General features: G+C 37.9%; 1 long non-coding RNA gene across 1 annotated transcript in view; it reads left to right on the plus strand.

Moving 5' to 3' along the window:
- LOC115305910 overlaps nt 1-15,608 on the plus strand; it is an 80,752-nt gene extending 65,144 nt beyond the window's left edge. The window contains exons 2-3 of the long non-coding RNA XR_003915082.1: nt 8,641-8,681; nt 15,521-15,608. This is a non-coding gene — a long non-coding RNA (uncharacterized LOC115305910). The remainder of the gene's footprint in view (nt 1-8,640; nt 8,682-15,520) is intronic.
- The last annotated feature ends 513 nt before the right edge of the window (nt 15,609-16,121 follow it).

Raw genomic sequence — 16,121 nt, forward strand, 5'->3', positions numbered from 1 at the left:
TACCTGTTGGTGCAGCAAAATTTATTATTTCCTAGAATATGTATTACTGTTGATCTGTGTCTACCCCATCCTAGAGAAGAGTGTTTAGAAGTTAAAAAACATTTTTGGGACTCACATGTAGGGTGATCCATTGATTCCTTTTCAATTTTTTTAATAAAATTTAATCCATTGCTTAACATCTGGTGGTCATTGAGTGAATAATTCTATTGTAAAACATATTTTCTCCTCCTCAAAGCTTTTCTTGCACACTGGTTTAATGAGCAAGGTCCTCTATCTTCATTTATGAACAATTCATGATATTGAGTGTCTCTACAACTTTACGCAAGAGGAGAGTACAATAGATCTTTCTCCTCCATTAATTTCCATTTATTCTTCAGTTCTCAGCTGTTGTCTTTTTTTCTGGGAAGAAAGACTTTCTGAAACCCCGATTCTGTTACTTTTCCCTTGTTAGGTCAAGTGGCCTATCTGTGAACTGAAGGATTTAACATGAAATTCTATCAAAAGTCTCAGGATGCTACCCTGTTATTTGCAAACATCTTGGGTACATGTGTCATCCTCTGTTTTAGTTCAAGGTGTCATTTTGGCTTGTCAAAACTTCCTTTCAGATTACTACAAAAAGCATAGAACTTCTCTGTTTTTAAAAAGCAAAGCAAAAGAAAACAAACAAACGCCCCCAAAGCCCCTAAGTACTAGCATTCTTCATTGTTTAAGTCTAAAGCAGATTAAATAATAACTGAAAAGAAGGTGTTGTTTCTTTATGGGGATTTTTGCCACTTCCAGCAAAGTGAATCCGTTATTTTTTCTCACCCTTCTCCCTTCTTGCCTTCATTGACTTTGTTGACTATTAAACAATTACATATCTATATCTGTATCTATATACTCAGCTCAGCTACAAAATCAAGATAGAGGAGATCAGTACTTTGCTTCCCAGGGGATACATCAACCATCATTAAAGATGCAGACAGTAAAACAGCAATTTGAGCCTCAGAGAGCATGTTGGAGAAGAATAATTTACAGTTGTGTTTTCGCTGCTGGCATTACACTAAATCACGCCGAGTGCCTTCATTTGTTGGGCATGCTTTCAGTCTGGGATCAGAACAAGTCTGTCAGGGTAGATCCCCCCGCCCCCCACTTTTTGTTGCAAATAACATTTTATTTTTCAGAATTGTAGGCCAAGAAAAAGAGAGTTGCCTGCTTAGACACAAATGCCTTATCTGTACTTGGACCTCAGACAGAGGAATGCAGGGAAGGTCAGATATGAGAGCATGACTTATGGCAGTTTGTGGGAGAAAAAGAAGGCTTTCCCCCCCCTTTTTGTTTCAGAAAGTCTCAATCAATATCCCACTTGTAACTGCACCAAGGGGCACAGGAGAAGAAAACCCAATACAAATGCATTGAAACCTTTTACAATTGAAACAGTGCAAAGGCAGAAGTCTTCTTGACATTGGATGTATTGTATCAGGACAATTGCTTCAAATCAGCTGGGCAGCAGGGCTTTTGGAATGGAAGGGGTTTGTGTTAATTTAGCAGTACCCCTTGTCTTCTTAGAATTTTAAGGTGTTTAAATACATCATATCTTAGGGTTTGGTTGAAATTCTCAACAATAATAATGTTGCTTTGGAAGTTCTATGAATCTTCCATATGGATGCAAAGAACTTAGGAATCAGCTAGACTAATATTACCTGTTTAAAAAAGAGAAATTGGAGGTTTGGACAGGAGAGTCCCTCACCAGTTAATGACAGAGCTAGGTTTAGCAAAGTTCTCCTGGGTCTCAGTACAGATCGAGCCTCAGGGTAATTCCTTTTCAGTCTGACTGATGTTTGTGTGAGGTCATCAGCTGGATGTCCCAGATGGCATCAGTATCCCTCAGTTAGAAGGGTAGGAGCCCTGGAAGGGTGGGTAAGTTGACCTAAGCAGGAAATGCTAGCTTTCATAGTTTAGACCTTCTTGATTCATGGGTCTATGCAGAATGGAAAACCTTTTAGACAAAAAGCTTCATGGCTTAAGAAAGCTAAAAAAAAAAAGGAGAAAGAAAAAAAATAACCCAAACAGGCTTGGCAAGAACCATGCATAGAAATGAGTGAGCATTTTGCTTTGATGGTATCAAGGTCACTTTTAAATGTGCAAAGTTTATTTATTGTGACCAGTTAGTTTTTCTTTTGACATTGATACTAGTCTCATCTCTTTCCTTTTGGTAATGCCGATCGATCGTTAGTCTGTGATCCAGTGCAAGTATGAGTAACATCACTCACTACCCGTTAAGATTAACAGATGGCTAATTCCAGAAGAAGAAAGTGAATTCTCAATCATCAGTTCCCTTTAATCCATTCCCCTCTCTCCTTAACACTGTTACGCTTTGCCAGATATATACATATATATGATCTATAATGCAGGTTTCTCTGTATATTAAAGTCTGTTTTCCTTTCACCTAACTCAGGACTCAGGGACGTGACTTTCGCATCAGCAGCACTAGCTACAAACCAACGAAGCCTTCCTACTTGTTTTCCTTTTCTGTTTTCAATTTTGAGTGACCTTTCTCGGTATCCAGTTGCCAGTGAGGAATAATGGCTGGCAAGTGAGGACGGACAGAAAAACCCAAAAAGATTCTCCGCCGCCTCCTCTGAGTCAGGCGTGGCTTCCAAGATAAAAGTTGAGGCAGTTAAGAGCAGTCTCACTGCTTTGGTGTTGCCTGCTCTCTTCATGGACAGAGTGCACTGCAGATCAGTGAACTTCTTCTGTTACCACAGTCTTCACATCCCTCCCCTGCTCCCCTGTAGACTTTAGTGCTATGAAGCAAAGTTTTCCTAACAACAGGGAACTGCCTTACTCCCTCTGAAGCTAGAATCCAAAGGAAGGAGAGGCTCAAACTGAGCCCCACAGAACCCCTCACAGTGGCATCGGCACCTCTGTGCGGTCCTTTTTTGGTATTCAAAGTAAGAGTACCACTGTGTCAAAGTAAGTGCAGGGAGTTGCTGAGAAGTCCGTTTCTGGCAAGCGCCTTTTTTAGGGTTCTGTGGATTCCAGGGCAGCGTCTCAACAGGGCTTTCTACAGACACAGTCACATCCTCTACCTGGGTTTGGAAAAGCATGCCACCTTCCCCCCACACTTCTGTAATTGTAGCTAATGATCATCTTTTTGATATGAAAGGCAAAATAGAGAGCTCACCCCTACTGGAGTTGTTTTGGGAGTTCTGGGACTGCCAAGACACCTTAAAAGGCCAGTTTCCTTTTTAAAGATCAAGAATCTTATTTTTATCTTTTTTTGGTATATGATATTACTTTGTAAATTCTCCCCTGGCAATTTTCATGACAAGAAAGAGTCATTTTTATAGGAAAATGAGTGAAGTTCTTGTGCAAAGTTATCTTTTAAATGTCAGGGTTTAAAAAATATCAGAGATAAGTTGTCTGAGGGAAGGAGAAACTTATGAAATTTACAAAGCATGCAGAATGTTGAAATGGCTTTATTGCAAGTTAGAATTTTTGTTTCCATAAGTCTTGCAGTTGAGAGTCTGGCTTTGGAAATAAGGACTACTGTCACTGACAGATTGGGACATATGATGTCTATTGAAATTCATTTTATCTATGCCCTAAGGATCATAACAGCAGTTTTTTTTAAATTGTATTTGGAAAAAGATCAATGATTTAATCCCTCCTCCATTTCTACATGAGCATGAACACACACACACACACACACACACACACCACACACACGTGCACACACACACACACACACACACACACACCTTGACCATTCCAAGCAAACACTTGAAGGAAAATATGACCTTGAAAATGAATAAAAAGAAAAATAAGCAAATTGAAAACAGGATATTGAATCTGGAAAGAAACAAGCCCAGACAATAGACTGTATTCCTCTGAGCATATTATTACCAGTTAATTCTCTTCTGTGATTATTCATTTCACAACTAAAAACAAAAAACAAACAAAAAAATGTCATTTCATCATTGAATAAATCTAGTGAATTTTTTAATGGAGAAGAGCTATGATCCATAGTAGCAGCTGCTGTCCATATTTAGTAATTATAAGTATATTATTTAGTATTTATTATGCACCATAGGATTGCTACAAAATCAGTCCTTTCCTTTGATATTGCTGTCAAATGGGAGGGTGGAGTAGAGAGAGAAAAAAGGCAAATACCTTTGGGAGTATGCTAAAATAATTTTGCAAGTTTCAATAATACATTACACACTACAGTTGATTCTGGCCATGTTGGAAGTAAGCACCTTGAGGATAAAGGTGTCTTGATGGGAAGGATACATTTTAGGATAACATGAGTTTTAAATATGTACGATGAAGTAGAAGCAGGTCTCAAAGTCAGATACCCCAGGGGTTCGAATGTATTGACTCATAACTCCTAGGACTCCATAGATGTCGAGTAACCAGAATTCTCGATATTGCAGAAGTTCTGAGCAACTTTTAGTCACCACTTAGTCTGATATGGACATCCAGAAGGTGTTTCCCAGCTCCCCGCTCGGTGTACTGGGCAATGCAACCTCAGTTCTGCCCATGAATACTTCATATCTATCTGATTTTGTACTATCAGAACCCCCTAAACACATCTCACATTCCTCCCCTGTTCCCCACTTAGAATCACATTTCTCTTTAGGACTTCTCTTCTAAGATTCTATGGCAGAGTTATCTAGTCCTCATCTGGCATCTTCTCTACTACACTTACCAACTCCCAGAGATTCTCCTTGTTTATCATTCCCTCATAGAATTCTGGCTTTTGTACTTCCTGGATGTTTACTCTCAGTTAGGTGTTCTAAAACTCTGTCGTCTTGTTAGACTGTTGAGAGAGACAATACCTGCTTCATCACAGTTGTGAATATGAAATGAACATTGTGTTTGGCAGAGGATAGATGGTCAGTAAGTCTTAGTCTTTTCTCTTTTTCTCCCTATCCTCTGATCCTAAACTATGTCCTATGGAGGCCAGAGGATTTGTAAGAGAAAAAGACTTAAGACACCTCCTCTTGGTCAATCCCAGGGATGTCCCTTCTCAGAATATTGCCATAATTCAGAATCTTAGATATTCTTTTAAAATACTAACTTTTTTCATTTAAATTATTTGTATCATTGTATACAGAAAGCAGTAGATGAGGAGCTATAAAGAAAGATGACTCAGCATTACCCTAAATATTCCACAAAAAAATACCCATGTAAGAACTGATAAATGAAGTCAGCAGTGCTGCAAGATAAAAAAAAAAAGCCAACACATATGAATCAGTTGCATTTCTTTACAACTACCAATAAGCAATCCCAAAAAGGAAATTAAGAAAATAATGCCATCTACAATAACATAAAAAATTACATAGGAATAAACTTAAGGAAGCTAAAGACTAGTAACAGAAACCACAAAATGTTACTGAAAGAAATTAAAGCTGACACAAGTAATTTGAAAGACATCTCATGGTTGTGAATCAGAAGACTTAATATTGTTAAGATGTCAATTCCACCCAAAGCAATCTACATATTTAGTGCAATCCCTATCAAAATTTTAACAACATATTTTTGCAGAAATAGAAAAGTCCATTTAAAAATCTATATGGAATCTCAAAAGCCCCCAAATAGCTGAAGCAATCCTGAAAAAGGGCAAACCAAGAGGATTGACATATACTGGCTTTGAAACTTAATACAAAGCTGTGGTAGTCAAAACAGTATGGTGCCAAGACCATTCCATGGGGAAAGTAATCTACATCAAATTGTGCTTGAAAAAGTGGATAGTCATATCAAAAAGGATACAATGGACCCTTATCTTATAACGTGTACAAAAATAAACTCAAAATGGATCAAAGATCTAAGTGCAAGAGCAAAAGCTAAAACAAAAAAACCCCAAAAAGACAACTCAGAAAAAAACATAGGGGAAAAGCTTCATGACACTGGATTTGGTAATGATTTCTTGGATGTGACCTCAAAAGGAAAAAAAAAAAGAAAAGAAAAAATAGATGAAATTGAACTTACTCAAAATTAAAATGTTTTGTTTATTAGAGGACACCATCAACAGAGTGAACAGGCAACCCACAGAATGGAAAGAAATACTTTCAAGTAATATACCTGATAAGATATTAATATCCAGAATATACAGATATCCCTTACAACTCAACACCAAGAAAACAGCCCAATTCAAAATGGACAAAAGATGTAAATAGACATTTCTCCAAAGAAGCTCTACAGATGATCGATAAGTACGTGAAAAGATGCTCGGCATCAGTAGTCATTAGACAAATACATATCAAAATGATAATGGAAGAGCACTTCACACCCACTAGGGTGGCTATTACCAAAGCAAACAAACGAAAACAGAAAATAATATGGGTGCGTGAGGATATGCATAGAGTGGAACCCTTGTGCACTGCTGGTAGAAATATAAGATGGTGCGGCTACTGTGGAAAACAGTGTGTCAGTTTCTTAAATAATTAAACAGAATTGGCATATGATCCAGTAATTCTGCTTCTGGGTGTAAACCCAAAAGAATGGAAAATAGGGATTTGAACAGATATTTGTACAACCCACATGCATAGCAGCATTATTCATGATACACAAAAGGTGGAAACAACCCAAATGTTCATTGGTGAATGAGTGGATAAACAAAATGTGGTATAACATGATGGAATATTATTCAGCTTTAAAAAGGAATTAAATTCTGACACATGCTACAGCATGGATAAACCTTGAATACATTCTGCTAACCTAGACATAAATGACAAATATTGGATGATTCCACTGGCATGCAGTCCCTATAGCAGTCAAATTCATCGAGATAGAAACTAGAGTCATAGTGGCTGGGACCATGGGGAAATGGGAATTTTTTGCTTAATGAGTATAGGATTTCAGTTTGGGATGATGAAAAGTTCTGGAAATGATAATTGTGATGGTTGAACAATAATGTAAACATACTTAAAACCATTGAACTGTACACTTAAAATGCAAATTTTATGTTTTAGGCATTTTCCCATAATAAAATGCAATATTAAAAAAATAAGCAATGTTCTATGGGAATGACTAGATCAGTAACTTTGAGAATATCAACAGTACTTCTCACAGGAGGCATTGTTCGAAGAGAATTTTGAAAGTTGCTGGGGTTTTTTGGTCAGTATAATTAGAGTTCAGAACCGTAAAAAGTTAGTGTAATTGTGCCATGGCTTGCTCAACATAAGGTGAGAGTCGACCACAGTCGTTTGTACCTTCAACAAATATTTACTGAGCATCTTCCAAGTACCAGATATCATGTTATGCTTTGGAGATTCTGTAGAAAACAAAACAGCCCCAAATCTCCATCATATGTTACTATCTTGTATTCTCTGGCATGAGGGACTAAGTGGAAGCAAACTTGGTTGAAGGGGGATAAATTGGAAGTGGCTTTGAATGCAAGCTTGAAGAATTTGGACTTCAGGGAAATATTAGAACCTTGTTTGTGTTTATAATGTAAAATATTAATTGGCTAGGTGAGAAAGATGAGGGGAATACCAGTTAAAAATGAATGAGTTACACTAAGAAGTGATGAAGTTTTAGACTAAGGAAATGGCTGTGAAGAATGGAAAGGAGGGATTTCAAAGATGAAATCAACCAGGACAAGATGAAAATGACTCTAATATATATATATATATTTTATTTTATTTAATTTTTTTGATATATATATCGGGACCCTAACTTGTAAGTTTAGCCTCCTCTTTGGAAGGCCAGTGAATGTCCTAAAAGAAAGCATGACCATTTATCATTGACAAAAGGAAAGCACTATGGGGATGCCTGGTTGACTCAGTCTGCTAAGTGTCTGTCCTCAACTCAGGATCTCATGGCTAGTGAGTTTGAGCCCTGTGTCAGGCTCTGTGCTGACAGCTCAGAGCCTCAAGCCTGCTTTAGATTCTGTGTCTCCCTCTCTCTCTGCCTGTCTCCTACTCACACTCTGTCTCTCTTTCCCTCAAGAATAAACAAACATTAAAAAAAAAGATGTTCTCCAGAATTTCGTTTATGGGGTTCTATAATTTAACTACCATTTATTGTGGTAAGAGGTTATTTACTTTACTCTCACCATGTATATTTTTTACCTCTCTTATTATGTTGTTAAAAATGTCCTGGGATATAAATAAAAAGATCTGTTTGGTGAAGATAATCTTATTTCATTTCAATTATTTGATGACTAACTTCACCAGTATAGTGAGATCATATTCATACCAAGAAGACAGATCAATCAGGGAATTGTGTCTGACTCTTGTATGATAATTAGGTAATTTCTTTAATCCAACTCTGGGAAAATGTTTTAGATAAGTAAATAGTGAATTCTGATCAGCTCTGTTTATGATATCACACCGTGTGCTTGCTTAATGATTTAACAGCCATGCTAAACAATTGAGGCTTTTAAAGAAGTTGTGCAAGATGAATGTTAATATAGTCTTATAATTGCCTTTCAGATGTTAGGGAAAATGCTGATTAAAGTTTATATTATGGCTTGGTAGAGATGGGTGGAAATTAAATATATATTTATAAATATTTTAATATTGTAAACTATATCCCAGCAATCAATTTGAGCAGCAGAATAAATATGGCCCCTCTTACTTTAAAGGTTCATTGTTTATTTAAAAATGTCCTTGGAATGTCACCTGCCTTAATTCACTTGCTCTTTTACAGTGAGTTCCCATGGTTTGTAACTGACAGTGGTGCCATAACGGGTAAGTATTAATTGATGGGAGTTGTTGCTTAAGCAGATTTTAATTCACTAAAACTGAGCACTGAAGTAGGAGCCAACAGACCTAGATTCTAGTCTTGATCTGGCCTCTTTTTGACTTGGAAAAGTTGTAAAATGCCTTTGGGCCTCAATTTTCCTATTTGCAAAGTGGGAGAGACAAGCTGTCCAAAAGGGCCTAACCTATGAGTACTGTCGCTGCTAATAAACCAGCAGACATAGCCCACCTGAGGAGGAGATTAAAGGTTGAGAACCAACTTCCCTCTAATGGACTTGGCTTCTAAGTTATACGTTTAGGGCATTAGACTTCAGGCACCTTGATTTAATGGATGGAATTTCTTATTCACTCTTGTGTTCCCGTGCCTGTCTCATAATCATGTGCTTGTCTGATTTTTGCTCACCAGTTATTTATTGGGTATCCTCTTCATGCTCAGTAGTTTAGTCAGGGGCTAAGAAGACCCCAGGCTCTGGAATAATGCTGCATGGTTGTCTGATGTTGAATGCTGGCTTGTCACCTACTTGATGTGTGACATTGGGCAAGTTAACTTCTCCGTGCCCTGGTTTCCTCGTGTGTGAGATGGAAGTAATAAAATACCTCTTATTATGAGGTTGTTGTGAGAATCCAATGGCATTACTTGTGTAGAGCTTTTGATATAATATCTGGTACAGAACAATTGCTTAATTTTTTTTGTTGTGATGAGGAAGAGGAGGAAAAAGAGGGAAAGGAGGAGGAGGAGACCCCCTGGGGACACAGTAAATGTTTATTGAATAAATACAAGCCTTAGCTGTTTAATTGCATTCATACCTCAGATCTGCCCAGTGTTATTTTGACCTCGTCATCGACCTAGTCATCAGAACCAACACTCAGTGCTTTCTTCATTTTGCATGGAGGCAGGTAAATGCCCTTCTTGGTCTTTTTGTCTCCCTTGCTTCCAGTGTTGCCATTGAAAAGTCAAGTGTCATTCTGATTCTAAAATATTTGTATGAGAACATTCTTCTTTTCCCTGTCTCTAGAAGCTTTTAGAATGTTTTTTTTTTAATTTAATTTAATATTTTTTTAATTCTCCGTGTTCTCAAACATGGTGATGATAGGTCTTGGAAAAGGGGTCTATTTACTATGTTGGATATATGATGGCTCATTTACCTATAAACTTAATTCTTTCAGTTCTAGAAGATTCTCTTTAATGATTCCTTTGATTATCTCCCCTTCCTTTCTTTTTCTTTCTTTCTGGAACATTTGTTACTCTGACATGGAACATACTGGATGAGTTCTCCAGTTTTTAAATATTTTTCCTCCTATTTTTCATTTCCTTATCCTCCATTTAAAAAAAAATCTTCCATTATTTTATTCTGCTTATAATTTACAAAGACTTTTTTCTTACTTTTTACGTGTTCTTGTGTTATATACCACATTTTCTTGATTTCTCAGTGCAGTGTCTGATCTTATAAACTCATGGTTTAAGGGCTAGATTTTGGTTCAGTTTGTTTTGTTTTCCTCCCACATTACTAATTCTTCCTCCAGGTATTCCCACCCTTGCTTTTCTCCCCCTGTTCATTTTGATTTCTGTTATTTTGGAGGCATGCCGTCGATAGCTGGTGATCAGTAGCGGTCTGCTTATATTTAAGAATGGGACATTTGAAGCTGCTGGAAATTCTGTCTGTATAAGTGAAGTTTGTCATTTTTTGGTTTCAGGAAAGGGATATCTGGTGGGGAAGTTTATTTGGACAATCTCCTATGTCTTATCTTAAAATCTTTTCTCTAGGCACATTTCTCAGAAAAGAGTCTTCCAGTCTTTTGCGTAGTGGGGATAGAGGTGGCTTCCAGCATTGTAGAAGAAGCAGGTGCAGGAAAAGTCTGGGCTGTCTATAGTCAGTATGGGTGCTTTTACTTGTATGGCCCCATTTCATTGTGGTAGCTCTGACTTACCATGCCTGGGAGCTCCGAGTCCATACACTCCCCTGCGTTAGTATTTTCAGAGAATAAACCTCACTTTCTTTTCTTTTAATTTAAAAATATTTTTATTTTTATTTTTGAGAGAGAGAGAGAGAGAGAGACAGAGACAGAGACAGAGCATGAGCAGGCAAGGGGCAGAGAGAAGAGACACAGAATCTAAAGCAGGTTCCAGAGTCTGAGCTGTCAGCACGGAGCCTGATGTGTGATTCAAACCCATGAACAGTGAGATCATGACTTGAGCTGAAGTTGGACGCCTCACTGACTGAACCACCCAGGTTCCCCTAAACCTCACTTTCATGTTGAGATAAGAGGAAATGTTGGGATTGAGCTGCTATTTAAATACTTTAAATCAAATTATCTCTCTTTCTTTTTCTTATTCTATCCTCACTTTCATTTCCAAAGATACTTAGTGCCTATGAATTGCTGATCCTTTTGGAAAATCATGTGCTATAAAATAACTTGTCTTTTCCTATTGCTGGTTAAATCTCTCTCCTGCCCCTCATTCTGTTAAATCAGTTGCCTCTCATCCATTTTCCAGATTGTCAAATTATAAAATTGTCTCTTCTTCCATATTATTTGTCCTTGTGGGCTATGTCTTTTCAATATCTCTTTGTTTTTGTTTTAATGGGGTTTAAGGATTGAGTAGAGACTCTTAAGTCTGTTGTTTCAAGTGGAAAAACAGATATGTATTCTTTCCTTATTGTTGAATTCAGCCTATGACTCTCTTTAGAGCTGCCTCTGCTTACTTAGTTCTCTTCTAAGACATCAGTCCTTGGAAACTACTCTTTACAGGTCCCTTCTAGTTTTGAACCTCAAAACATTAAAATTTTCTTAACATCTAGTGTGAGCCTCAGACCAGATACTAACATATAATCTGTCTTCATTCATCAAATGCACCTGCTTCAGACTTTTCTCCAGCTGGTGAATGTCAGTGACAGGGTCTATATTTCAAAACTGGCTAAAAGAAAAACCATGATTGGATTGTTTTATTTTAATCAATTTTATACAATTGGAGAGTAACTCTTATTTGACTGAATTTATCTCTATCAATTTGGACTCATACTAGGCTTTAAGAGAGAGAATATATAATTTAAACTGCTATAAGTATTTATTGGTTCACAGCCTTGAAAGGTTTATGGTAGTTCTGGCATTGGTCTTGGTTGGGTTCAGGGGCTAAGATGATATCAGAATATACTTCACCTTAATTAAGCTTGTTTGAATGGGTTTTTAAATGATTGATTCCTTTTTTAAAGAGATTTCTTTTAGCATTTCTTTATTTTTGAGAGAGAGAGAAAGAGAGAACAAACAAGAACGCTTGGGGAGGGGCAGAGAGAGGTGGGGGACAGAGGATCTGAAGTGGGCTCTGCACTGAGAGCCTGATGCAGGACTTGAACTTACGAACCATGAGATCATGACCTGAGCCGAAGTCGGACGCTTAACTGCCTGAGCCACCCAGGTGCTCCTGAGATGATTGACTCCTAACACAGAAATCCATGAGAGCAAATAATGATGATCTTAAAAAACATATGTTGTGTATTGATGTTATATGTTTGAAAAGTAAGTATAATAAGTAACACATAATATGCACTCAATTATCATTATCATTATTAGTGTGAATCATTCTATTACTGCATTTCATCTTCTCAACAACCCTATGTGATATTGCTTCTATTATACCCATTTTATAGTTCAGAAAATCAAGGTACAGGGGATTTAATAACCACAGAGCAATAAAGTAACAAAACTGAGGTTGGAGCTGAGATAGGCAAGCTGTTTTCAGGGCTTAATGCTTAGTGTCAGTGCACCAATGACTTAAGAATGACAGTCTTTTGATATATACAACATCTGATCAATGGGCTCACTTCATCTCATTTGACTGTCCTAATGTATGCAAGCTGGAAGTGTTGTCCTTCTCATGAGATGAGAAGATGGTGTTTCCCCAGCTACTCAGCTCTTCAGGGAAGAGCTAGGAGTTGGACCCTAGATGGATTTTTTCCTACTCTACACTGTGCTACCCTTATACTTGGTTGATATTTGTAGCTTTTAGATGGGCATCTAATTGATACAGCATTTGGAACATTTTTAATCCTTAGTCATAGATGAACTCTTATGGCTGCATATTTTATTGTTATCTGCTTGACAAAATTAAGCAAATGGGAAACTGAGATCATAGAACATGAACTGTCTTCCCAACCTTTGTAAGTTACTGTTTTACCTGGTCTGGCAGAAGATCTGGGGCCAGAAAAGGAAGGACTCCTGGGGATGGGGTGGTTAGCAAAGAGTTTACCTGATTTCAGGGGGCTTGGTGTCAGGAAGAGACACTGGCATTCCACAGGGCAACTCTGATACCCAAATTAGATCCTAAAGAGGCACAGAGTAGGAAGGTTACGCGAATGAGCTTACACATTAGATAGGCTTGGGTTTGAATCCTTATTTGCCATTTGCTAGCTATGTGACCTTGAGCTTGTTTTTAACAAGACTGAGTTTCATTTTTCTCATTATGAAATGGAGATTTTAAAAAAGTATGTTGAGCTCATGGGTTGTTGGGTGGATTAAATGTGAAATGGAGTTAGGCACTCAAGACTGTGCCTGACACTTAAAAAGGATCAATAAAAGTTAGCTCTTCATAAACAATATTTAGATCTAAACAATATGGATCATGTTGAGCCTTAGAATCTCATGCCACAGATCTTTTTTAGAAAACAGAGCCCAGTCTGCAAACTGAAGGAGCTTATTCTTTTCCATTACTGTGAATCTCTTTCATGTTTCTCTCCCCCCATCTCACATCACATCTTCAGCTTTGCTACATGCATATCTTACCCCCAAGTTACCTGCTTGGACATTTTCTTTCTTTCTTTTTTTAATTATAAAAAATGGTTATTTATTCTTGAGAGTGAGTGAGTGACAGAATGTCAGTAGGGGAGGAACAGAGAGAGAGGAAGACACAGAATCCAAAGCAGGTTCCAGGCTCTGAGCTGTCAGCATTGAGTCCAATGTGGGGCTTGAACCCACAAACCATGAGATCATGACCTGAGCTGAAGTTGGATGCTTAACTGCCTGAACCACCCAGGCACCCCTGACATTTTCTTAAGGTAATTCTCTTTGAATTAGCCTTTGATATATGCTTAAAGTTGATCTGAAATGAAAGTTTCATAATGCAACCATTATCAATATAACCTAAATCACTTTTGAGCAATTACACACCCGGGAACCCAACTGATTACTCCTTAGCTTTGCCAAGGTTTATCAAAAGGTTAAGGCTGGACAGAAACTGCTTTTGCTTTATAGGCTTATCATGTCAGGTAGGAAGGAATGAGTGTAATCTCAGGTTGAGGAATATCTTTTTATTTCCATGCTCTAGGTAAAAGTCCATCTTTCCTGCATAAGGCAAGGGTATGTCGCTCTGAGGCTTTAGGATAAAATTCTGCCTAGAGTTGGGTGTCACAGAATCATGGAATGTAAGAACTGGGAAGATGAAACTCATTTTTTCTGGCATCCTAGTGCTCTTTGGAAGTGCTGTGAGGGCAAGGGGTGGTCAAGGGGTGGGGAATTCTAAGGCTCTTGCTTTCACCCTCCACATTTCCTGCTTCGTAACATAACAAAAGCATAAGGTTTTATTTGTTTGTTTATTTGTTTCTTGTTTTTAATGAGATTAGCTGGTAAAATGTTGCAGAACCCCTTAGCTACTCAATGTTTTTCAGTTAAGAAAGTTGAGGTCAGAAAGATAGAGTTGGCTGTTTTTCCTTTTTTTTTAAATCTAATAAATATTAACTGAGCATTTTTGAATGCCAGACATTGGTCCAGCTTCTGGGAACACAGTGACACACTACAAGTGGACCACATTCTTATTAAGGGTCAGCAGTTGGAGGCGCTGGTGACCTTGTCTATCCACTCTGGACAGGAGGATTTTATAAAGTCATGTATATTTCATAAACTATAAATCATGTCTTTTTGGTTATCCTTCTTGTCCTTTTTCTTAAGAATATTCATTGAGACTTGATCTGATCAAGGGCTATTCAGATTTTCTTTTTTTGTTTCCTTTTGTTCTATTCCCTTAGCTTCTCAAAGAAGGGTATGTGAGGAGAGGTGGAGCTAATAGTTACAAGAGTTTTAGTGGGCCTGGGAAATTTGAATTTTAAATTTGTAGGAGGAAGTGATTTAGCTAGAGCCTGGAAAGAAGAGGTGGGGTAGAGATGAAGGTTTTGGGTGACCTACCCCTTCGGAGAATTTTTATACCTGCCCAAACTATTCTTAATGATACTACATTAACTATTTAAAGTTAATTTAGGAACAGATAAGAACACCTCTATAATTATCCCATAATCACACATGTGATTTTGCATTCAGCTGGATTTGCTGAATTCTGATGAAATTCTCAGTCAGGTGTTAATAAGAGAAAATCTTTATTCTACTTCTAACCTAAATGTTTTTCTCTTACCATTTTGATCCTAAGAGATCTCTTTTTGTGCCTGTTCTGTGTCTTACCCAGATTAGTGAAAAGCCTCATTGGGCTTGACTATTTTATTTTTAAAGGGGTACTTAAGGGGCCGCTGGGTGGCTCAGTCGGATAAGCCTCTGACTCTAGATTTAGCACCAGGTCGTGATCTCATGCTTCATGAGATTGAGCCCCGTGTCAGGCTCTGCACTGACAGCTGTAGCCTGTTTGGGACTCTCATTTCCCCCCTCTCTCTGTCCTTCCTGCTCTCTCTCTCTCGCTCTCTCTTAAGATAAATAAATAAACTTAAAAAATATGGTAGTTAATATAGTTGTAGAGGGTTACCGGTCTCTTTTTGTAATGATTCAAATTATTTTAAAAATAATTTTGTTAACTGACTCTATTTGCTTTCTGTTCCCATCTTTTGTGATGTCAGATCTCTAAGGATACAACCTACCTCCAGTTAAGTGAGCATTCTTGCTGCAGCAGGCCTGCTAGAAGAAGCCTGAGGCCTGAGCCCTGCCACAAAGCTTATTCTTCTTACTAAAAACACGTAACCACACTCTGTGATTCCTTCTTGGGTCCTGCTCTGAGATGTCACCCCTGTGAGAAGCAGCCGAGGAGTCTGTCTGGGCTATCATGTACACACTGATGTGTGGGCTATAGTTAGAGAACTTAGATTTTTCTTATAAAGAGATGGTCTATGTAGGCGTTACTTCGTTTGCAGTCTGAAAACTCTCTATTGCCCAATGTTAGATCCCAGGTAAAAATCAAAGCAGCTGGAAGGTTCATCACATTATATATACAGTGTAAGGCCACATACTACTATAGTCTTGTCTGTTTCACTTAGGACTGGCCTTCATTTATACAAAGGAAAGCATCACAATGATAGCTGAACATTAAACCAGTTTTAAGACATTGTGATATGGAGAATGAAAAGGAAAGATGTGAGAGGCAGAATTTGTGGGTGGCTGATAAATAGCAGGGAGGTCGTGGGGTCCGACTTTGCAAAGTAATCCTGCAGCCTCAGCATGCTT

The sequence above is a fragment of the Suricata suricatta genome, chromosome 11 (assembly GCF_006229205.1).
Source record: "Suricata suricatta isolate VVHF042 chromosome 11, meerkat_22Aug2017_6uvM2_HiC, whole genome shotgun sequence".
NCBI classification, from domain to species: Eukaryota; Metazoa; Chordata; class Mammalia; order Carnivora; family Herpestidae; genus Suricata; species Suricata suricatta.